The sequence below is a fragment of the Manis javanica genome, chromosome 13 (assembly GCF_040802235.1).
Source record: "Manis javanica isolate MJ-LG chromosome 13, MJ_LKY, whole genome shotgun sequence".
NCBI classification, from domain to species: Eukaryota; Metazoa; Chordata; class Mammalia; order Pholidota; family Manidae; genus Manis; species Manis javanica.
Genome location: NC_133168.1, coordinates 85425507 through 85448967, shown reverse-complemented (window position 1 = coordinate 85448967; position 23461 = coordinate 85425507). Strand labels below are relative to the sequence as shown.

The 23461-nt window shown below is 40.2% G+C and overlaps 1 long non-coding RNA gene and 1 pseudogene across 4 annotated transcripts in view; both read right to left on the bottom strand.

Annotated features, from left to right (window-relative positions):
• Positions 1–176: 176 nt before the first annotated feature.
• The window catches only part of LOC140845554 (uncharacterized), a 138942-nt gene continuing 115657 nt past the window's right edge, over positions 177–23461 (bottom strand). For 2 of the 4 annotated variants that reach the window (XR_012124389.1, XR_012124388.1), the window contains 2 exons: positions 21036–21185; positions 177–1544 (listed from right to left, as the gene is read on the bottom strand). This is a non-coding gene — a long non-coding RNA (uncharacterized lncRNA). Of the gene's footprint in view, positions 1545–19002; positions 20601–21035; positions 21186–23461 lie in introns of those variants that run through there. The other 2 variants (XR_012124391.1, XR_012124390.1) reach the window with 2 other exon arrangements.
• LOC108405285 (polypeptide N-acetylgalactosaminyltransferase 1 pseudogene) lies at positions 21213–22570 on the bottom strand (annotated as a pseudogene).

The following is a 23461-nucleotide window of genomic DNA, read 5'->3' as shown; positions in this document are numbered from 1 at the left end:
CCTCACACCAGTAAGGATAGCCACCATCCAAAAGACATGCAACAACAAATGTTGGCAAGGATGTGGAGAAACCCTCCTACACTGCTGGTGGGAATATAAACTAGTTCAACCATTGTGGAAAGCAGTATGGAGGTTTCTCAAAAAACTCAAAATAGAAATACCATTTGACCCAGGAATTCCACTCCTAGGAATTTACCCTAAGAACGCAGTAGCCCAGTTTGAAAAAGACAGATGCACCCCTATGTTTATTGCAGCAATATTCACAATAGCCAAGAAATGGAAGCAACTTAAGTGTCCATCAGTAGATGAATGGGTAAAGAAGATGTGGTACATATACAGAATGGAATAATATTCAGCCATAAGAAGTGAAAGCCATAAGAAGTGGCGGCGGCGGCGGCAGCGGCGCTCGCGGCTCTTAAAGGGGACGCTGCCTGCCGTCTTCCTCGCCGCCCAGGCCGAACACCTCTCTCTCAGTTGCGCGGGTTGCCGGGGAGCCCCGATCGTGCGGGAGAGGAGCGCGGGGGTGCGAACGGCGCGCAGGGAGAGTCGCGGCAGGGTGGTGCCGAGGGCGGGGACGCGTGGCCGCCGCGCGGGGTGCTCGCGCCTCCACCCCCAGACTCAGAACGAGATCAGCTGGAGCGCCGGCCCCTCGCTGGGACTCCCTGGGCGGAATACGGCACAAATACGGGGCCAGCCTTTACTTCCCCACCCGACCCATTATTCAACTTTCAGTTAGAAGTTTTTCGGCAATAGACGATTAAAAAGAGAGGAAAAAACCCAATAAACCTCAATCAAATTACAAGGCATCTTGGCATTGACTTGGAGTAGGCACAACTGTGTTTCCCGGGATGGGAGAATTAACAGAAAGTTATTATTTACACTTGTGAATGCATATGTACGTACTTACATCTATATAAGCATGCACGTGCTTTATTCAGATATATATGTAACACAAATATATGCATGTATGTCTTTATAAAGATCCATATATGTAAATATATGCTAACAAAAGCACACACTCCTGTAAATATGTATGTGAAATGGATGTCATCCTATTATACAAGACATGCGCAATGCGCAATGTGGACTGTCTGTGTGTGTGTGTGCAGGCGTGAAGAGAAAATGAGAGGGATCTGATTTATTTTTATGGTAGCAATCACTTCGTGCCTTTTGATATTTAACTTGCCTAGCTCGCAGGCAGGCAGGTGATTAGCAGCTCAGAGGAAGGTGAAATAATGCATGGTGTGAGCCAACCACAGAAGACAATTCTGGTTTGAGCCCTCAGAACCTTCTGCCTCATTCCCTTCCACCAGGCCTCAGCAGCAGGTTGATGACATATGGTCCAGTCACCTGTCTTCCTCAGATGAAATACTCCCCAGATCTGTTGCACTACAGTGTGTTGAGGCTTAGGCCAACCTCCCAGGATTCCGGGATCCTCTCTGCATAGCCTGAGGGGTTGCCCAAATGATCCCAGAAGATAAGGGCAGAAAGTTTCTGGAAATGATGGTTGGCAAGGTCAGGTTCACCTGCACAGAACCTTCAGCCTGCGAAGCGAAAGGAGAAAAGTCGTTAAGTGGAAGCCCTACCAATCTATTATGCAGGTGTATTATTTTTTCAGTTGGGAGCAAAAAAATTTCTAGGTTCTGCTCACATAAATTGGATCAGCAACCCACAGAGGGGAATTAGGCACTTGCTGTTTCTGAAAGCACAAGGTCAAATAAGGATTTTCAGAGGAAGCCCACCTACTAGGAAAAAAAATGGGGGAACAGGGAATATTCAGGAACATGCTTTTTTTTTCTCCCTGAAAATAAAAGACTATGTTAGTTGACTGTCACTCTGAATCATTGGACACAAAACAAGTTGGCAATAGAATACACTCTACTCATAAGACAGTGAAGTCGAGTGTTTATTGTGCTTCCGAAACAATTTCCTTCCCTGTCAAGTTAACAAATGTTTCTGTCATCAGCAAGACTTACAAAAAACAAAACTTCTATGAATACAAAACCAGTATGCAGCTTTTAAAGAGGAGGAGAAAGTTGATAGTCGTTAGATGCCCCTCAAAAACAAATTTCTGGTGATGATATCAAGGATGTCTTGCAGCTTTAGGCCTTCCTAACTTGTGAAATGGGAACCTTGTCAGTTGATGAAATAATCTTCCTTAGTCAAGAATCGAGGGGAAAACTGGCCCTTCTGGATACGTTATTCCATTTCAGTGTTGCCCTTCAAAGGATCTTTTTTTGTGTGATATGTGATTTCTGAGGAGCTGCTGAATGCCTTTCCCCAGCACAACTTCTTACATGTTCCTATTTCTTAAGATCCAGGAGCTCTGGTTGTTTTTTAGAGACGGCTGCCCTCTTGTGGTGGAAATGAGTTCAAACGCTTGGTAGAAGTCAGGAAGTAAATAAGGAGTAAGTAAATAATCTCCCAAGACTGATTTGGGGTACAAAGTAAAGGATGACCATATGTGGGTAAAATTGTAATATTTCCAAAATATCTCGCCTGGCTTTACTACATCTGCATATCAACAGGTGCTCAAGGGTGGAGAGAAGTATGGCTTTAGTGCATTTGCATCATTCCTCAGGGGTAGAGAAGTTAATCCCCTGTCAATGGGTAACTATCTGGGCAAGGAGGGCTTTTCTGTACCTGAGAGGGGAGGGGAGGTGAGGGCCGGTTTTGCTTCTGCTGGAGCAGGAAAGAGAGAAGGCCCTGGACTGAAGTTTGTAAGCAATCTATGTATTTTAAACTTTATTTCTCCCTTTGACTGATTTCAGTTTTTAGAGGTATTTTGCCCCGGGATTTCCTATCCCTGGATTTACACCATACCAACCAATTTTCCAAGCAATAGAGATGGTTAAAAACAGTAAGTCTAAGTGGAGATGACCTCTTTTTGTTCTCTTTGCTACCTTCCACCTGCAACTCAAAATGCAAGGTTATTACTTAGAGGTGACAATGTCTCTTTGCCTCACTGCTAGCCATGACAACTCCACCTTTTTCAAAGGTTCATTAAAAGTTTTCAGCTCATAACATGAGATTCATTCTTTCTGTGAAATCTGATGTGGGGTATCTGCCATATGAGAGGCGTGGCCAGAGTGGTGGTGGGGAGCTGTTTGGGAAGGGGTTATGGCAGTTCCAAATTCAACTACCTCAGAAGAGATGGGCAATTTATGTAAAAAAGCAAAGCCTACCAGGTAAGGCTTCTATGTAAAGAAGGCTGCTGCTCTTCCCTTCCTGTCATTTCTTGCCAGTGTTTTTCAAGAGATACCAGAAATCCGCATCTGATTATGTGTGGACACGACCTGGAATGAATTTAAGTGCATAAAGAGTCATACTTTGGCAACTTTTCCTTTAGTGGTTCAGCCCAGAGAATGTTTAATTTTATTGCACACTGCAGCTATCAGCCTTCACCATTGTTCGCTAGGCCAATCATTATGCAAATTAACATTAAAATAATGATCCTCACTATTGTGAAGTTCAGAGCAGGCATTAAATGACCCATCTACCTTGTAATTCTCATTCCACTGAAACCTGTGTCAATTCCCCTGAGAAACCTCTTGGCTTTTTTAGCATAAAGATCACTTTGTTACAAGTGTGACACCCAACACCAATTCCATCTACTTCAACTAGATGAGGTTCTTTGAAAGGAACTAGGCGACACATCAAAGCAGCAGCATCCAGTCAATCAAACTTTTACCTGTTTGATGTCTGATTAGATATGGTAGAAAGGATGGGTGGGGTGGAATGTTTACTTGCAAAACTAGGCCTTGTAGGTCAACTCAGGGTTATTGCTTTCAGTAAATATTGACTTACATCTTAAAAATTAAGAGAGAAAGAATTTTGTGAACTGACTAGATTGTATTTTAGGATTCACACAGTAGGCAATCTATAAACGTGTTGATCCCAGCCCATAGTTGGTGACTTAGATTAGAATTCTGGTTTGGCTATGGATGGCTGAATCTAAAATGGCTATCTCTTGGCCTCATCTGTTGATTGGGGTAAACAAATAATGTTCTGCCTGCCCCCAGATGATGAAAGTCAAATGCATAACATGCATGGGTACCGAGAATTTAAAAATGCTATGCAAACATCCTGACTGCTTCTTACTGTATGTATCTTTATTTAACTTTCTGCCTGAAACATTATGGCCTGATTTTGAGAGACAGCACTTTGGATTTCTTTCCTTTTTTATTCTAACAGTCTTTATCATATTGCCAACAAATAGGTACTTAGTCAGAAGGTAACCGATGCTGGGGTTCTTGTTCACAGACTTGAAGAATGAACTTCACAAACACTCAAAGTAGGAGAGCAAGTGAGAGGCTTTTATTTAGAGATACAGTGAGAGGACAGAGCTCCTGGCTTACGCCAAGAGGGGACAAGAGAGCCCGTAATGCTATGTTGTCTAGAGGGTTTATAGTAGGTTGAGGATTTTCAGGAATGTGAGAGTTTCAGGAATGTACCACCTGCCCTGCTCCCAAGGTGGGCTGGGTTGTTGTCTGTTTGCTGGGACTGTTTACAATGAAGTCACAGGTTATGCTGAGATACCCTTCCTTATTTGCAGAACACTCAAACACTCCAGGCCAAGTTGCTCCTGGCCTTTCAAGCTTTAACTGATCTTACTGAAGATGTCTATATTCCTAGTCTGTTATTTTTACCCTGTTATTTTAGGGTGACTTTGACTTTGCATAATGCTTAACACAGAGTTTCCATAGGGACTTCTTTGTACATTATTACATTGCTCTGACTATAAATATCCTGCCTTGATTTTTCCAGAGGCCCTCACCCTACTCTGACTACACCTACGGTCCTGTCTCATAACCACTTGAGTTGATCTAAGACAATTACAAATTCTCAGTCTCAGCTCCCTCATGAATAATATGCAAAGATTAGTAACTGATTTTCTCACAAGAGCTACTGTGAAAAACAAATGAAAAGACATGTGTCAAGACAAGAAAAACTTGCAAAATTTGAATTACTGTACACAGGCAAATTAAGGTCACTCATTCTTAAGATCAGTTTTGTTTTGTTACATTCTTTTGCACGTGGCAGAAACAAAAAATGATTAAATGAACACATGCATTTGAAAAATAATTATGGTCTTCTGATAGGTTGTTTTAGATATCCACTAAATATTATTTCATTACCATATATCAATATATTTGTCCGTGATGTTAAAATATTTTGACTTTGTATTAACTGGATTGTGAAGAGTCAATGATAGTATTTCTCTTTACATATCCAGTCTCCAAGTATTTATTGAGCAGCTTTTAGACCCATGGCATTATTCATTTAGGTCCCAGGAAATACAAAGATATATAATCTCTGCTTGTAGTGCATTTAGATTTCAGTGAAGACATGTGATATGTTTGCAGGTAGATAAACATAACATATTTATAAATAAGTGAAAAACAAGTAAAAGAAGTGAAAAACAAGTGCTGCAGGTTTAATGGAGAAAAAAAATCTTTACTGAAATGTGGAAGCACTAAATTCACAGAAGGGATAGCATCTGAGGGCAATGTTCAGAGTGAAGAGAATTGCTGCTGGATCAGCTGGTTTCCTTTTGAACATCAGCATCAGAAGAAGTACATTTCCACCAACAGTATTAATTACCGAGTTTCTCATATCAGCTGCTTTCTGCTTGTTACTTCACTTAATCCTCACAAGAGCCTTGCTCAATGGGTGTTGTTATTACCCCCATTTTATAGATGAAGAGACCGTGTTTACAGAGCGTAAGCGTTTCCTAAGGTCACACAGTAGTAACTAGTAGTCAGTAGTCTATCCTAGAAGTCATGTCTTTGTTTCTTTGGGGTGTTCTCTCCGCCTACCATGTTAATGGTCTCTTGATCCCAGACAGCAGGAGCAACTCAAAGTCAAGGCATCGGATGGGGAACCGTAGGGTGGTGCATGGGGGGCAGTTCTGATTGGGAGGTCTGGATAGGGAGAAGACAGCACTAGAGGTAAGGGTATTCTTCAGGCAGGGTTCCAGCAGGAAAGCGATGGCACAACCCTTAACAAAGAACTTAACAAAGTTTAACAAAAGCATGTTGTACATAGTGTGGGCAGACTTGAGGGAAAATGATAAAGGACAGTGAAGTACTTCAACTCCACATTAGGAAGCCAAATCAGGAGGCTTTGCAACCCTTATGGGCACCGGAAGAACAGTCACACTGAGGACGAGGAAGCTGCAGCCGCACGGGGGATCCAGTGGCACAAGTAGGGGGGCTTCTGACACAGGGTTAGCTGGGAAGGTACTGGCTGGGTGTGTAAATATCTCAACGTATCTTTTCTCCTACTCTCTGAACATCTGTTGGTATCTCCTGTTGGCTTAATTTGACCAGAAGGACAAGTGTATTAGTTATCTGTTGCTGTGTAACAAATTACTACAAACTTAGTGGCCTGATGCCCCTTTCTTATCTCACAGTTTCTGTGGGTCAGGAGTTCTGGAATAGCTTAGCTATGCTTCCCTGCTCAGGATCTCTCAAGGCTGCAGTTATGGTGCTGGCCAGGGCAGCAGCCTCATTTAAGGCTTAGGGTACTCTTCTGCTTATGGGTTGTGGATAGAATTAATTTCCTTACAGCTGTAGAACTCACTCATGATCCTTTCTTTTAGAAACTCTAACAGAGCATCTTTCTGATTAGTAGACCCTCTTCTAAAAGACTTGCCTGGTTATATTAGGCCCACCAAGGATAATCTCCCTTTTGATGAACTCAAATCCAACTGATTAGGGACTTGAATTACATCTGCAAAATCTCATCCCTGTTGCCATAAAATACAAACCTAATAAGGAAAGTAATATCTGTAATATAGATACAGATCATACTCAAAGGGAGCAGATTATGCAGAGACTGGGAATCTTAGTCTAAGCAATCCATTGAGATCAACCTCCCAGGCACAGAGCAACTTAAAGAGTAGATCTAGGTGCTCCACATCACTAATCATCAGGGAAATGCAAATTAAAACCACAATGAGATATCACCTCACACCAGTAAGGATGGCCAGCATCGAAAAGACGAAGAACAAATGCTGGCAAGGATGCAGAGAAAGGGGAACCCTCCTACACTGCTGGTGGGAATGTAAGCTAGTTCAACCATTGTGGAAAGCAACATGGAGGTTCCTCAAAAAACAAAAAATAGAAATACCATTTGACTTGGGAATCCCACTCCTTGGAATTTACCCAAAGAATACAACTTCTCAGATTCAAAAAGACATATGCACCCCTTTGTTTATTGCAGCACTTTTTACAATAGCCAAAATATGGAGGCAACCTAAGTGTCCATTAGTAGATGAATGGATAAAGAAGATGTGGTACATTATGTACAGTGGAATACTATTGAGCCATAAGAAGAAAACAAATCCTACCACCTGCAACAACATGGATGGAGCTGGAGGACATTATGCTCAGTGAAATAAGCCAGACGGAGAAAGACAAGTGCCAAATGATTTCCCTCATTTGTGGAGTATAACAATGAAGCAAAACTGAAGGAACAAAATAGCAGCAGACTCAGAGACTCCAAGAATGAACTAGTGGTTACCAAAGGGGAGGGGTGTGGGAGGGCAGGGGGGGAGGGAGGGAGAACGGGATGGAGGGGTATTATGTTTAGTCCACATGGTGTGGGGGGTCACGGGGAGAACAGTGTAGCACAGAGAAGGCACATAGTGAATCTGTGGCATCTTGCTGCACTGATGGACAGTGACTGCATTGAGGTATGGGTGGGGACTTGATAATATGGGTACATGTAGTAACCACATTGTTTTTTCATGTGAAACCTTCATAAGAGTGTATATCAATCATACCTTAATAAAAAAAAACAAGAGCAGATCTAGGGTGCACAGAGAGAAGAATGCCCACCATCGCAAATCTTGAAGGGTAAGCAGACTCCAGGACCTGAAGACTCTTGACTGCTGGTCTAAGGTATTTGGACTCTATCTTATATAAACAGAAATATTTTTACCAGATGAATGATCGGGTTGGATATACAAGTTAGGAGATGTTGGAGATGCATGGTAGAGAGTGGTGGTGGGGAAGAGGGAGTTGAGAGAGACTTGAGGCAAGGGGAACAGGCAGAAGCTTTTGTAATTATAAACGCGAGTGGTAACAGGGGTTTTTTAAAGTCCACATGAAGAAGCAGCCAATGTCAAAGTTATAAAGGAGATCAGATTTGCAGGTATAGCATGCAGGTGGGTAACAGAGCTATGGGGAGGGGAAAGATCAACACTATGTATAGGTTTTACAGCTTGGTTGACAATAAACTAGTGGTGCTGTTAACAGTGATGAGTGTGAACGGCGGCCAGATGGGAGATGCCTGGGTGGTTCTTTCTTTGGAAATACCTGTGAGGCCCTGATTAAACGTTCTCCTCTAAGTGTAGAGCAGGGAATTAGATTTGGGCCTGGAGTTCAGGGAAAGGATTAGGGGTATGGGGTATAGATTTCTGAGCTAAGGCTTAGCCATTTGAGGAAGAAAAGATCACCAAGGAAGGCATAGAAGTTGCTGTGGAAAATGTTCTAGAGAAGCGATAAACAGACACTGGTGATTTGTCTTAGGATTTGTAAGATGGGAGATTTCAGAAGACAGGTCCACAGTCATCAGAGCTGGTGAGGACTGGAGGACAATGGACAGACCCTAAGAGGTAGCAAGAGCTCCTTGGAGGTGCTTCTCCATCACAGGCAGAGAAGAATGAAGCGGCAAGGAGCCCACATGGAATGGAAGTGTGAGTGAGGTGCAGGCGTTGAGTAAATGAGGGAAAGAATGTAAAGAGAAGGAATTATCAGTATTGGAAAAGTATCTCCACAGTTCATGAAATAGCTGAAGTTTATCTGGAGATCTTTAACGAAATCAACAAAGGGTTTGCACATTGGTTTTGTCAGAGAATTTCTGTGTGGTCATTTACTTTTTACAAGAAGGAGTCTCCAGGAGAATAGTATACTTTTGTTCTTTTTTTCTTTCAGTTCCCTTTCCATTTATTTTTTTAAATTCATTTTATCATCATTAATCTACAATTACATGAAGAACATTATGGTTACTAAACTCCCCCGTTCACCAAGTTCCCCCCACCACAAACCCCATTACAGTCACTGTCTGTCAGCACAGTAAGATGCTGTAGACTCACTACTTGTCTTCTCTGTGTTGCACAGACCTCCCCGTGCCCCGCCCCCACATTATACCTGCTAATCTTAAGGCCCCCTTACTTTTTCCCTGCCCTTATCCCTCCCTTCCCACCCCTCCTGCCCAGTCCCTTTCCCTTTGGTAACCGTTAGTCCATTCTTGGGTTCTGTGATTCTGCTGCTGTTTTGTTCCTTCAGTTTTTCTTTGTTCTTATACTCCACATATGAGTGAAATCATTTGGTACTTGTCTTTCTCCGCCTGGCTTATTTCAATGAGCATAATACCCTCTAGCTCCATCCATGTTGTTGCAAATGGTAGGATCTGTTTTTTTCTTATGGCTGAGTAATATTCCATTGTGTATATGTAACACATCTTCTTTATCCATTCATCTACTGATGGACATTCAGGTTGCTTCCATTTCTTGACTATTAAACACAGGGGTGCATCTGGCTTTTTCAAACTGGGCTGCTGCATTCTTAGAGTAAATTCCTAGAAGTGGAATTCCTGGGTCAAATGGCATTTCTATTTTGAGCTTTTTGAGGAACTTCCATACTGCTCTCCACAATGGTTGAACTGATTTGCATTCCACCAGCAGTGTAGGAGGAACCTCTGCAACCTCGCCAACATTTGTTGTTGTTTGTCTTTTGGATGGTGGCGATCCTTACTGGTGTGAGGTGATATCTCATTGTGGTTTTAATTTGCATTCCTCTGATGACAAGCAATGTGGAGCATCTTTTCATGTGTCTGTTGGCCATCTGAATTTCTTCTTTGGACAACTGTCTGTTCAACTTCTCTGCCCATTTTTTTTTTTTGTGAGGGCATCTCTCATATTTATTGATCAAATGGTTGTTAACAACAATAAAATTCTGTATAAGCGAGTCAATGCTCAATGCACAATCATTAATCCACCCCAAGCCTAATTCTCGTCAGTCTCCAATCTTCTGAAGCATAACGAACAAGTTCTTACATGGTGAACAAATTCTTACATAATGAATAAGTTCTTACATGGTGAACAGTACAAGGGCAGTCATCACAAAAACTTTCGGTTTTGATCACGCATTATGAACTATAAACAATCAGGTCAAATATGAATATTCATTTGATTTTTATACTTGATTTATATGTGAATCCCACATTTCTCCCTTATTATTATTATTATTATTATTTTTAATAAAATGCTGAAGTGGTAGGTAGATGCAAGATAAAGGTAGAAAACATAGTTTAGTGCTGTAAGAGGGCAAATGCAGATGATCAGGTGTGTGCCTATGGACTAAGTATTAATCCAAGCTAGACAAGGGCAACAAAACATCCACGGATGCAGAAGATTTCTTTCAAAACAGGGGGGGTGAGGTTCTAAGCCTCACCTCTGTTGATCCCCAATTTCTCACCTGATGGCCCCCCTGCAACTGTGCCTGTATTAGGTTGTTCCTCCCTTGAGGAATCTTACCCGTCTCTGGCTAACCAGTCATCTTCCGGGGCCATACAGGGAAATGTAAAGTTGGTAAGTGAGAGAGAAGCCATATTGTTTGAAAAGATTAGCTTTTTACTTCTTTGCAGATTTATGCCCTGTGGCTTCTATGCCCAGTATTTGTCTTGAGGTATCTTTACCACTTGGAAGAATTATGATACTTGGTGAGTTCAATATGAGGCATGAATTCTATTTAAGGGTTGTAATTAGGAAGGAAGAAGAAAAGCTATAGAGGTAGCAGATGGGAGAAAACATGGGGAGATTGATTATTTCTTTGACATATCTTCTTATAGAGTAACTTAAGCATGTATAGGTTTTGAACTACTAATTAAATTGCACACACACATTAACATAATAGGAATACAGTTACATAACCAAAGCAGATCTACAATTACCAGCCATCTCCAGTGAAGCCAAGAAAACCAGTTAGGCACCACAGGCATATGTGAAAATTTGTCTATGATATAATGGATATTGTCCAACTGTACTTGTATAGATCCAGTCAAATTTGTTGTTTTACTGTATGCAGAGGCCAGCTTAGATATCTCCTTCTTCATTCCAATGGCAAGTCCAGGAACCGGTGGGATGAATGCAGCTACAACTGCAGCATCACCTGGATCTTTGTTGAGGGTTTTTTGATGATCATCTTCTGGTATGACTCTTCCAGAGAGTGCTGATGTTGGAAGTTCTTCTTCATATTGTATCTTAATTCATTTTCTGGGTAGCCAAATTAGGCTTTGATCCTCTGTATAAACACAAACAGACCGTTTGCCCACACTTTGATATGCCCTTTATACTATTGTGTAGAACTCATTGGAGGTCACCACACAGGAGCTGCTTTTTTTTTTTTAAGAGAAAGGAATATTATCAGAAAAGTGCACCTCCATAGCCGATCATCTGACACCCTTTAAGTGATCAAAATTAAGGATATTTAAAGCATGCATTAATCGTTGATTTACAGTTAGTTTTATTCTATCAGGGAGTAATCCCCCTTTTCTTTCCTTCTTTTTTTTTGTTATCTTTAATCTACAATTACATGAAGAACATTATGTTTACTAGGCTCTCCCCTATACCAGGTCGCCCCCACAAAGCCCCTTACAGTCACTGTCCATCAGCATAGCAAAATGTTGTAGAATCACTACTTGTCTTCTCTGTGTTGTACAGCCCTCCCTTTTCTCCCACCCCCCCCATGCATGCTAATCTTAATACCCCGCTTCTTCTCCCCCCCCTTATCCCTCCCTACCCACCCATCCTCCCCAGTTCCTTTCCCTTTGGTACCTGTTAGTCCATTCTTGGGTTCTGTCATTCCACTGCTGTTTTGTTCCTTCAGTTTTTCCTTTGTTCTTATACTCCACAGATGAGTGAAATCATTTGGTACTTGTCTTTCTCTGCCTGGCTTATTTCAATGAGCATAATACCCTCTAGGTCCATCCATGTTGTTGCAAATAGTAGGATCTTTTTTTTCTTATGGCTGAGTAGTATTCCATTGTGTATATGTAACACATCTTCTTTATCCATTCATCTACTGATGGACATTTAGGTTGCTTCCATTTCTTGGCTATTGTAAATAGTGCAGCGATAAACACAGCGGTGCATCTGTCTTTTTCAAACTGGAGTGCTGCATTCTTAGGGTAAATTCCTAGAAGTGGAATTCCTGGGTCAAATGGTATTTCTATTTTGAGCTTTTTGAGGAAATTCCATATTGCTTTCCACAATGGTTGAACTAATTTGCATTCCCACCAGCAGTGTAGGAGGGTTCCCCTTTCTCTGCAACCTCGCCAACATTTGTTGTTGTTTGTCTTTTGGATGGTGGCGATCCTTACTGGTGAGAGGTGATATCTCATTGTGGTTTTAATTTGCATTTCTCTGATGACAAGCAATGTGGAGCATCTTTTCATGAGTCTGTTGGCCATCTGAATTTCTTCTTTGGAGAACTGTCTGTTCAACTTCTCTGCCCATTTTTTTTCTGAGAGGGCATCTCTCCTTTTTAATGATCAAATGGTTGTTAACAACAATAAAATTCTGTATAAGGGAGTCAATGCTCAATGCACAATCATTAATCCACCCCAAGCCTAATTCTCATCAGTCTCCAATCTTCTGAAGCATAATGAACAAGTTCTTACATGGTGAACAAATTCTTACATAGTGAATAAGTTCTTACATGGTGAACAGTACAAGGGCAGTCATCACAAAAACTTTCGGTTTTGATCACGCATTATGAACTATAAACAATCAGGTCAAATATGAATATTCATTTGATTTTTATACTTGATTTATATGTGAATCCCACATTTCTCCCTTATTATTATTATTATTATTATTTTTAATAAAATGCTGAAGTGGTAGGTAGATGCAAGATAAAGGTAGAAAATACAGTTTAGTGCTGTAAGAGAGCAAATGTAGATAATCAGGTGTGTACCTGTAGACTATGTGTTAATCCAAGCTAGACAAGGGCAACAAAACATCCACAGATGCAGAAGATTTCTTTCAAAACAGGGGGGGTGAGGTTCTAAGCCTCACCTCTGTTGATCCCCAATTTCTCACCTGATGGCCCCCCTGCGACTGTGCCTGTCTTAGGTTGTTCCTCCCTTGAGGAATCTTACCCGTCTCTGGTTAACCAGTCATCTTCCGGGGCCATACAGGGAAATGTAAAGTTGGTAAGTGAGAGAGAAGCCATATTGTTTGGAAAGGTTAGCTTTTTCCTTCTTTGCAGATTTATGCCCTGTGGCTTCTATGCCCAGTATTTGTCTTGAGGTATCTTTACCACTTGGAGGAATTATGATACTCAGTGAGTTCGATATGAGGCACGAATTCTATTTAAGGGTTGTAATTAGGAAGGAAGAAGAAAAGCTATAGAGGTAGCAGATGGGAGAAAACATGGGAAGATTGATTATTTCTTTGACATATCTTCTTGTAGAGTAACTTAAGCATGTACAGGTTTTAAACTACTAATTAAATTGCGTGCACACATTAACATAATAGGAATACAGTTACATAACCAAAGCAGATGTATAATTACCAGCCATTGCCAGTGAAGCCAAGAAAACCAGTTAGGCACCCTAGGCATTTGTGAAAATTTGTCTATGATATAATGGATATTGTCCAACTGTACTTGAACAGTCTGAGAGAAATCAAATTGAAACAATCCATTCCTGGGAACTGTTTACATCCCATATGTTCTTTTAACAGTAGATAGTCTGTAGTTGTAAGATTTTGGAGTGCTACAACTTGCACTTCTCCTAATTATTGGTTGAGTTCTGACAATATAGATCCAGTCAAATTTGTTGTTTTATTGTATGCACAGGCCAGCTTAGATATCTAGTTCTTCAGTCCAATGGCAAGTCCAGGAACCGGTGGGATGAATGCAGCTACAACTGCAGCATCGCCTGGATCTTTGTTGAGGTTTTTATTGATGATCATCTTCTGGTATGACTCTTCCAGAGAGTGCTGATGTTGGAAGTTCTTCTTCATATCGTATCTTAATTCATTTTCTGGGTAGCCAAATTAGGCTTTGATCCTCTGTATAAACACAAACAGACCGTTTGCCCACACTTTGATATGCCCTTTATACTATTGTGTAGAACTCATTGGAGGTCACCACACAGGAACTGCTTCTTTTTTTTAAGAGAAAGGAATATTATCAGAAAAGTGTACCTCCATAGCCAATCATCTGACACCCTTTAAGTGATCAAAATTAAGGATATTTAAAGCATGCATTAATCGTTGATTTACAGTTAGTTTTATCCTATCAGGGAGTAATCCCCCTTTTCTTTCCTTCTTTTTTTTTGTTATCTTTAATCTACAATTACATGAAGAACATTATGTTTACTAGGCTCTCCCCTATACCAGGTCCCCCCTATAAACCCCTTTACAGTCACTGTCCATCAGCATAGCAAAATGTTGTAGAATCACTACTTGTCTTCTCTGTGTTGTACAGCCCTCCCCTTTCTCCCCCCACATTATGCTTGCTAATCATAATACCCCCTTTCTTCTTCCCCCCCTTAATCCTCCCTACCCACCCATCCTCCCCAGTCCCTTTCCCTTTGGTACCTGTTAGTCCATTCTTGGGTTCTGTGATTCAGCTGCTGTTTTGTTCCTTCAGTTTTTCCTTTGTTCTTATACTCCACAGATGAGTGAAATCATTTGGTATTTCTCTTTCTCCACTTGGCTTATTTCACTGAGCATAATACTCTCCAGCTCCATCCATGTTGCTGCAAATGGTAGGATTTGCCCTCTTCTTATGGCTGAGTAGTATTCCATTGTGTATATGTACCACATCTTCTTTATCCATTCATCTACTGATGGACATTTCGGTTGCTTCCAATTCTTGGCTATTGTAAATAGTGCTGTGATAAACATAGGGGTGCATCTGTCTTTCTTAAACTTGATTGCTGCATTCTTAGGGTAAATTCCTAGGAGTGGAATTCCTGGGTCAAATGGTAAGTCTGTTTTGAGCATTTTGATGAACCTCTATACTGCTTTCCACAATGGTTGAACTAATTTACGTTCCCACCAGCAGTATAGGAGGGTTCCCCTTTCTCCACAGCCTCACTAACATTTGTTGTTGTTTGTCTTTTGGATGGCAGCCATCCTTACTGGTGTGAGGTGATACATCATTGTAGTTTTAATTTGCATTTCTCTGATAATTAGTGATGTGGAGCATCTTTTCATGTGTCTGTTGGCCATCTGTATTTCTTTTTTGGAGAACTGTCTGTTCAGTTCCTCTGCCCATTTTTTAATTGGATTATTTGAATTTTGTTTGTTGAGGCATGTGAGCTCTTTATATATTTTGGATGTCAAGCCTTTATTGGATCTGTCATTTACAAATATATTCTCCCATACCGTAGGGTACCTTTTTGTTCTATTGATGGCATCCTTTGCTGTACAGAAGCTTTTCAGCTTGACATAGTCCCACTTGTTCATTTTTGCTTTTGTTTCCCTTGCCCAGGGAGATATGTTCATGAAGAAGTTGCTCATGTTTATGTCCAAGATATTTTTGCCTATGTTTTTTTCTAAGAGTTTAATGGTTTCATGACTTACATTCAGGTCTTTCAGGTCTTTGATCCATTTTGAATTTACTTTTGTGTATGGGGTTAGACAGTGATCCAGTTTCATTCTCCTACATGTAGCTGTCCAGTTTTGCCAGCACCATCTGTTGAAGAGACTGTCATTTCCCCATTGTATATCCATGGCTCCTTTATCATATATTAATTGACCATAAATGTTTGGGTTAATATCTGGGGCCTCTATTCTGTTTCACTGGTCTGTGGCTCTGTTCTTGTGCCAGTACCAAACTGTCTTGATTACTGTGGCTTTGTAGTAGAGCTTGAACTTTGGGAGCGAGATCCCCTCTACTTTATTCTTCCTTCTCAGGATTGCTTTGGCTATTCGGGGTCTTTGGTGTTTCCATATGAATTTTTGAACTATTTCAGTTCGTTGAAGAATGCTGTTGGTAATTTGATAGGGATTGCATCAAATCTGTATATTGCTTTGGGCAGGATGGCCATTTTGACGATATTAATTCTTCCTAGCCAAGAGCATGGGATGAGTTTCCAGTTGTTAGTGTCCGTTTTAATTTCTGTTAAGACTGTCTTGTAGTTTTCAGGGTATAGGTCTTTCACTTCTTTGGTTAGGTTTATTCCTAGGTATTTTATTCTTTTTGATGCAATTGTGAATGGAGTTGTTTTCCTGATTTCTCTTTCTATTGGTTCATTGTTAGTGTATAGGAAAGTCACAGATTTCTGTGTGTTAATTTTGTATCCTGCAACTTTGCTGTATTCCAATATCAGTTCTAGTAGCTTTGGGGTGGAGTCTTTAGGGTTTTTTATGTACAATATCATGTCATCTGCAAATAGTGACAGTTTAACTTCTTCTTTACCAATCTGGATTCCTAGTATTTCTTTGTTTTGTCTAATTGCCGTGGCTAGGACCTCCAGTACTATGTTGAATAACAGTGGGGAGAGTGGGCATCCCTGTCTTGTTCCCGATCTCAGAGGAAAAGCTTTCAGCTTCTCACTGTTCAGTATCATGTTGGCTGTGGGTTTATCATATATGGCCTTTATTATGTTGAGGTACTTGCTCTCTATACACATTTTGCTGAGAGCTTTTATCAAGAATGGATGTTGAATTGTGTCGAATGCTTTTTCAGCATCTATGGAGGTGATCATGTGGTTTTTGTCCTTTTTGTTGATGTGGTGGATGATGTTGATGGATTTTCGAATGTTGTACCATCCTTGCATCCCTGTGATGAATCCCACTTGGTCATGGTGCATGATCCTTTTGATGTATTTTTGAATTCGGTTTGCTAATATTTTGTTGAGTATTTTTGCATCTACATTCATCAGGGATATTGGTCTGTAATTTTCTTTTCTGGTGGGGTCTTTGCCTGGTTTTGGTATTAGGGTGATGTTGGCTTCATAGAATGAGTTTGGGAGTATTCCCTCCTCTTCTGTTTTTTGGAAAACTTTAAGGAGAATGGGAATTATATCTTCTCTGTATGTCTGATAAAATTCTGAGGTAAATCCATCTGGCCCAGGGATTTTGTTCTTGGGTAGTTTTTTGATTACCACTTCAATTTCTTTGCTGGTAATTGGTTTGTTTAGATTTTGTGTTTCTTCCTGGGTCAGTCTTGGAAGGTTGTATTTTTCTAGGAAGTTGTCTGTTTCTTCTAGGTTTTCCAGCTTCTTAGCATATAGGTTTTCATAGTAGTCTCTACTAATTCTTTGTATTTCTGTTTGGTCCATTGTGATTTTTCCTTTCTCATTTCTGATTCTGTTGATGTGTGTTGATTCTCTTTTTCTCTTAATAAGTCTGGCTAGAGGCTTATATATTTTGTTTATTTTCTCAAAGAACCAGCTCTTGCTTTCATTGATTTTTTTCTATTGTTTTATTCTTCTCCATTTTATTTATTTCTTCTCTGATCTTTGTCATGTTCCTCCTTCTGCTGACTTTAGGCCTCATTTGTTCTTTTTCCAATTTTGATAATTGTGAAGTTAAACTATTCATTTGGGTTTGTTCTTCCTTCTTTAAATATGCCTGGATTGCTATATACTTTCCTTTTAAGACTGCTTTCGCTGCGTCCCACAGAAGCTGGGGCTTTGTGTTGTTGCTGTCATTCATTTCCATATATTGCTGGAACTCCCATTTTAATTTGGTCGTTGATCCACTGACTATTTAGGCGCATGTTGTTAAGCCTCCATGTGTTTGTGAGCCTTTTTGCTTTCTTTGTACAATTTATTTCTAGTTTCATACCTTTGTGGTCTGAAAAGTTGGTTGGTAGAATTTCAATGTTTTTTAATTTACTGAGGCTCTTTTTTGTGGCCTAGTATGTGGTCTATTCTGGAGAACGTTCCATGTGCACTTGAGAAGAACGTGTATCCTGCTGCTTTTAGGTGTAGAGTTTTATAGATGTCTATTAGGTCCATCTGTTCCACTGTGTTGTTCAGTGCCTCTGTGTCCTTATTTTCTGTCTGGTGGATCTGTCCATTGGAGTAAATGGTGTGTTGAAGTCTCCTAAAATGAATGCATTGCATTCTGTTTCCTCCTTTAGTTCTGTTAGTATTTGTTTCACATATGCTGGTGCTCCTGTGTTGGGTGCATATATATTTATAATGGTTATATCCTCTTGTTGGACTGAGCCCTTTATCATTATGTAATGTCCTTCTTTATCTCTTGTTACTTTCTTTGTTTTGAAGTCTATATTGTCTGATACTAGTACTGCAACACCTGCTTTTTTCTCCCTATTGTTTGCATGAAATATCTTTTTCCATCCCTTGACTTTTAGGCTGTGCATGTCTTTGGGTTTAAGGTGAATCTCTTGTAAGCAGCATATAGATGGGTCTTGTTTTTTTATCCATTCAGTGACTCTATGTCTTTTGATTGGTGCATTCAGTCCATTTACATTTAGGGTGATTATTGATAGGTATGTACTTATTGCCATTGCAGGCTTTAGATTCGTGGTTACCAAAGGTTCCAGGTTACTTTCCTTACTATCTAAGAGTCTAACTTAACTCACTTAGTATGCTGTTACAAACACAATCTAAAGGTTCTTTTCTATTTCTCCTCCTTTTTCTTCCTCCTTCATTCTTTATATATTAGGTATGAAATTATGTACTTTTTGTCTGTCCCTTGATTGACTTTGAGGATAGTTAATTTAATTTTGCACTTGCTTCGTAATTAGCTGTTCTACTTTCTTTACTGTGGTTTTATTACCTCTGGTGACAGCTCCATTTACTTTTATATCAATATTTAATATACTACCAGTTCTAATAAAAAAAATCTTGGAAATCTCTTCATTATGACAGCACATTCAGTAGAAATGACTGGTGTGCAAGCAAACCATAAAAGGTGTAGCTCTCTGGAAAGCGGATTCTGTTATCTCATTGTCTAAATATTCTTTACAATGATTCTTTTTTTTTTTGAGAGGGCATCTCTCATATTTATTGATCATATGGTCATTAACAACAATAAAATTCTGTATAGGGGACTCAATGCACAATCATTAATCAACCCCAAGCCTAATTCTCAACAGTCTCCAATCTTCTGAAGCATAACAAACAAGTTCTTACATGGTGAACAAGTTCTTACATGGTGAACAGTGCAAGGGCAGTCATCACAAAAACTTTTGGTTTTCATCATGCATTATGAACTATAAACAATCAGGTCAAATATGAATATTCATTTGATTTTTACACTTGATTTATATGTGAATCCTACATTTCTCACTTTATTATTATTATTGTTATTATTTTTAATAAAATGCTGAAGTGGTAGGTAGATGCAAGATAAAGGTAGAAAACATAGTTTAGTGCTGTAAGAGAGCAAATGTAGATGATCAGGTCTGTGCCTGTAGACTATGTGTTAATCCAAGCTAGACAAGGGCAACAAAGCATCCATGGATGCAGAAGATTTCTCTCAAAACAGGGGGGGTGAGGTTCTAAGCCTCACCTCCTTTGATCCCCAATTTCTCACCTGATGGCCCCCCTGCGACTGTGCCTGTGTTAGGTTGTTCCTCCCTTGAGGAATCTTACCCGTCTCTGGCTAACCAGTCATCTTCCGGGGCCATACAGGGAAATGTAAAGTTGGTAAGTGAGAGAGAAGCCATATTGTTTGGAAAGGTTAGCTTTTTCCTTCTTTGCAGATTTATGCCCTGTGGCTTCTATGCCCAGCATTTGTCTTGAGGTATCTTTACCACTTGTGAGAATTATGATACTCAGTAATTTTGATATGAGGCATGAATTTTACTTAGGGGTTGTAATTATGAAGGAAGAAGAGAAGCTATAGAAGTAGCAGATGGAAGAAAACGGGAAGTTTGATTATTTCTTTGACTTATCTTCTTGTAGTGTAACATAAGTGTGTATAGCCTTTAAATTACTAATTAAATTGCGTGCACACATTAACATAATAGGAATACAGCTACATAACCAAAGCAGACCTACAATTACCAGCCATATCCAGTGAAACCAAGAAAACCAGTTAGGCACCCTAGGCATTTGTGAAAACTTCTCAATGATATGATGGATATTGTCTAACTGAATTTGAATATTTTGAGGAAAATCAGACAAATTAAAACAACACATTCCTGGGAACTGTTCACATCCCATATGTTCTTTTAACAGTAGTCTAAAGTTGCAAGATTTTGAAGTGCTGCAACTTGCACTTCTCCTAATTATTGGTTGAGTTCTGACAATATAGATCCAGTCAAATTTGTTGTTTTATTGTATTCACAGGCCAGCTTAGATATCTAGTTCTTCAGTCCAATGGCAAGTCCAGGAACTGGTGGGATGAATGCAGCTACAACTGCAACAGCACCAGGATCTTTGTTGAAGTTTTTTGATGATCATCTTCTGGAATGACTCTTCCAGAGAATGTTGATGTTGGAAGTTCTTCTTCATATCGTATCTTTGTTCATTTTCTGGGCAGCCAAATTAGGCTTTGATCCTCTGTATAAACACAAACAAACCCTTTGCCCACACTTTGATATGCCCTTTATACCATTGTGAACAACTTATTGGAGATCACCACACAGGAACTGCTTTTTTTTTTAAGAGAAAGGAATATTATCAGAAAAATGTACTTCCATAGCTGATCATCTGACACCCTTTAAATGATCAAAATTAAGGATATTTAAAGCATGCATTAATTGGTGATTTTCAGTTAGTTTTATACTATCAGGGAGTAATCCCCTTTTTCTTTCCTTTTTTTTTGTTATCTTTAATCTACAATTACATGAAGAACATTATGTTTACTAGGCTCTCCCCTATACCAGGTCCCCCCCACAAGCCCCCTTATAGTCACTGTCCATCAGCATAGCAAAATGTTGTAGAATCACTACTTGTCTTCTCTGTGTTGTACAGCCCTCCCCTTTCCCCCCGCCCATTATGCTTGCTAATCATAATACCCCCTTTCTTCTTCCCCCCCTTATCCCTCCCTACCCACCCATCCTCCCCAGTCCCTTTCCCTTTGGTACCTGTTAGTCCATTCTTGGGTTCTGTGATTCTGCTGCTGTTTTCTTTACACTGATTCTTGATGGAAGATTCTTTCAATCTTGTAAACATCAGTGTGCACAGTCTTGCTCCTATGTATTTTCATGTCCTTGGGCAGGAAGGCTGGTTCATAGCTAGTGAAAAGCAAGAGGAGTCTAAACTAAGTTTTAATGGTTGATAAACCTTATATCCTGCAGGAGGAAGGGGCTTTTCCTTTTTTGCTACTTAAGAATGTGGCAGAAATGTATGCTGAGGTAGCCCAGTCAATCTTTCTTCTTCTTTTTTTTGTAAATTTGGTCTCAGAATATTTTTCAAAGAAGCCACTGCTGGGATGGGCTTCCATTGCAGTCTCTAATGCTGGGCACCTGACGGTCCCCTTCTGTGGCTTTATCCAGGCACTGATTACTGTTCACAGGCTGCAGGGTTAATTTCACTGGGTTATACTCCCAAAGTCGGTTGCCTTTTAGGTGGTGGTATTTGAGCATTGTGACCGGGTCATTAAGTTTGGAGACATCCAAGCAAAGGTCATCTGTTCTAATTTCTTTCTTAGCAGTGGAAGAGAAAACCTGATTACATCCCATACCATGACAGTTAAAAATTCCAACTTTTTCATTCTATTTTCTAGTCATGTTGTCTAGAGTGTTATTTGTTTCCACATTTCTTATCTCTTCCAAAGAGAAATAGTGATGTGGAATCTGGGAATCAGGATAAATATGCTCTCGGTACCAACAGAAAGGTCTGCATCGAGGCTTGTGTCTTAGATCAAGTCTTGAGGATATGTCTCTATAATCTACCTTTGTAACACCTGGAGAAATCATATAGAATAAACTCTTGAATTCATCCATCCACACTTCTTTAAGTTGCCTGTTATTTCTACTGATAATCTATCTGCCTTGTGCCTCCAGGAAATGTATAAGGTGTGGCTTTCTGAAACACACGTCCAACATGTGAGCAGGTAACAATCTCCAAAGTTGCCCTACATTGCCAAACTCTAAAGGAAATTTCTAGGTTTCCTCCTCTCCAAATATCCATTCCAGCATCACACATTCCAATTTCCTAAAAGTAATCTGTCTATTGAAAAAAGGCGTCCTGCCATTGTTAGGTGTTCTGACAGGAAGAGCCTGATCACCTTTCCTCCTGTCCATTTCTCTTTGGGGAACAGGGTAACCAGCAAAAATTGAGCTTCCAGTTGAAGCCACCATAGGTCATAGCAGAGCCTGCCATGTACTCAAAAGTATCATCACTGATCACATCAATAATAGGACACCCACTGTTTTCCTGTCATGTCTGATCCTGGCTGAGAGATTCCAGCCATCCCACTGTACACTCACAGTGAGCCTCTAAGAAAGTGATCACTTGTCCTTTAGACACAGCAGCTCCTTTTAATCCAGCTCTGATCGATCCAGAATGTTGTTCCATTCAAATTACATGAACTGGTACTTTTAATTTTTTCACATAACTCTCTAGAGGTCTTTTCAAAGAGTCTCTTTCACTGGCATCATCTACCAGAACAATTTCTTCTACCATGTATTTTGGTGAGCAAGTAATGACACTATGCACAGTTTGCAGAAGTGTGCTCCAAGCCTTACTGTGGAAAACAATCACCACACTTGTAAGCAGATTACCTGGGTATACCTTTGCTTTTCACCCCTCTAACCTGACATCTGGTAAAGATCTGCTGAGTGCAACCATCTCACTTGCCATTAAATTGCAGTGACTGATTTTAAACATCTATTTCATCTTATCCTGATCTTCTGTAGGAATGACGACTGGTCTCCCCATTTGTCCAGGACCTTCATGAGGCTTTTGTACTGGCTCTAGAACAGTCTTTTATGTAAATTGAAAGTGAACTCAGTGAAATTTTTGTTAGGAAGCAACGGAAGTGGGGTTTGGACCTGATTATTCTGGAACATACCCCGCAAGAAGAAGGCCTCTCTCCTTTTTCTCATCACATTTGTTGCATTCACTGAAGGAAAGCAGCAGGAGCATATGCACGGGTACCCAATCAGGGAGGTGGCTGGGACCACTTTGCAATACACAAATTTTCTCATGGCACTTTAAGTCAAATGCAAAATCTAAAAAACTATACACAAATATCAAAGATCATGAAAATTACTCCAATCCAGTTTCATCAGAAATCACATTCATAATCCCACAATGGTTTTTCAAGTGAATTCATGTCCCAAACCCACATCCCACGTCTCCTCATTCTGGGCCGGCCTGGTCGGGACCCCCCTGCCATGCAGCCCTCCCAGGGCTTGACAATAGTAAACTTGTATTTTCTAATCAATATCCACAGATTCTTCACGAACTTAAAACTTTATTTGCATGTTTCTGCACCTTCCCCCACTCCCAAAATCTGTGGGACCACACTAAGCTCAGTAAGCTGGGCAGAGTCACCTGAAACTCA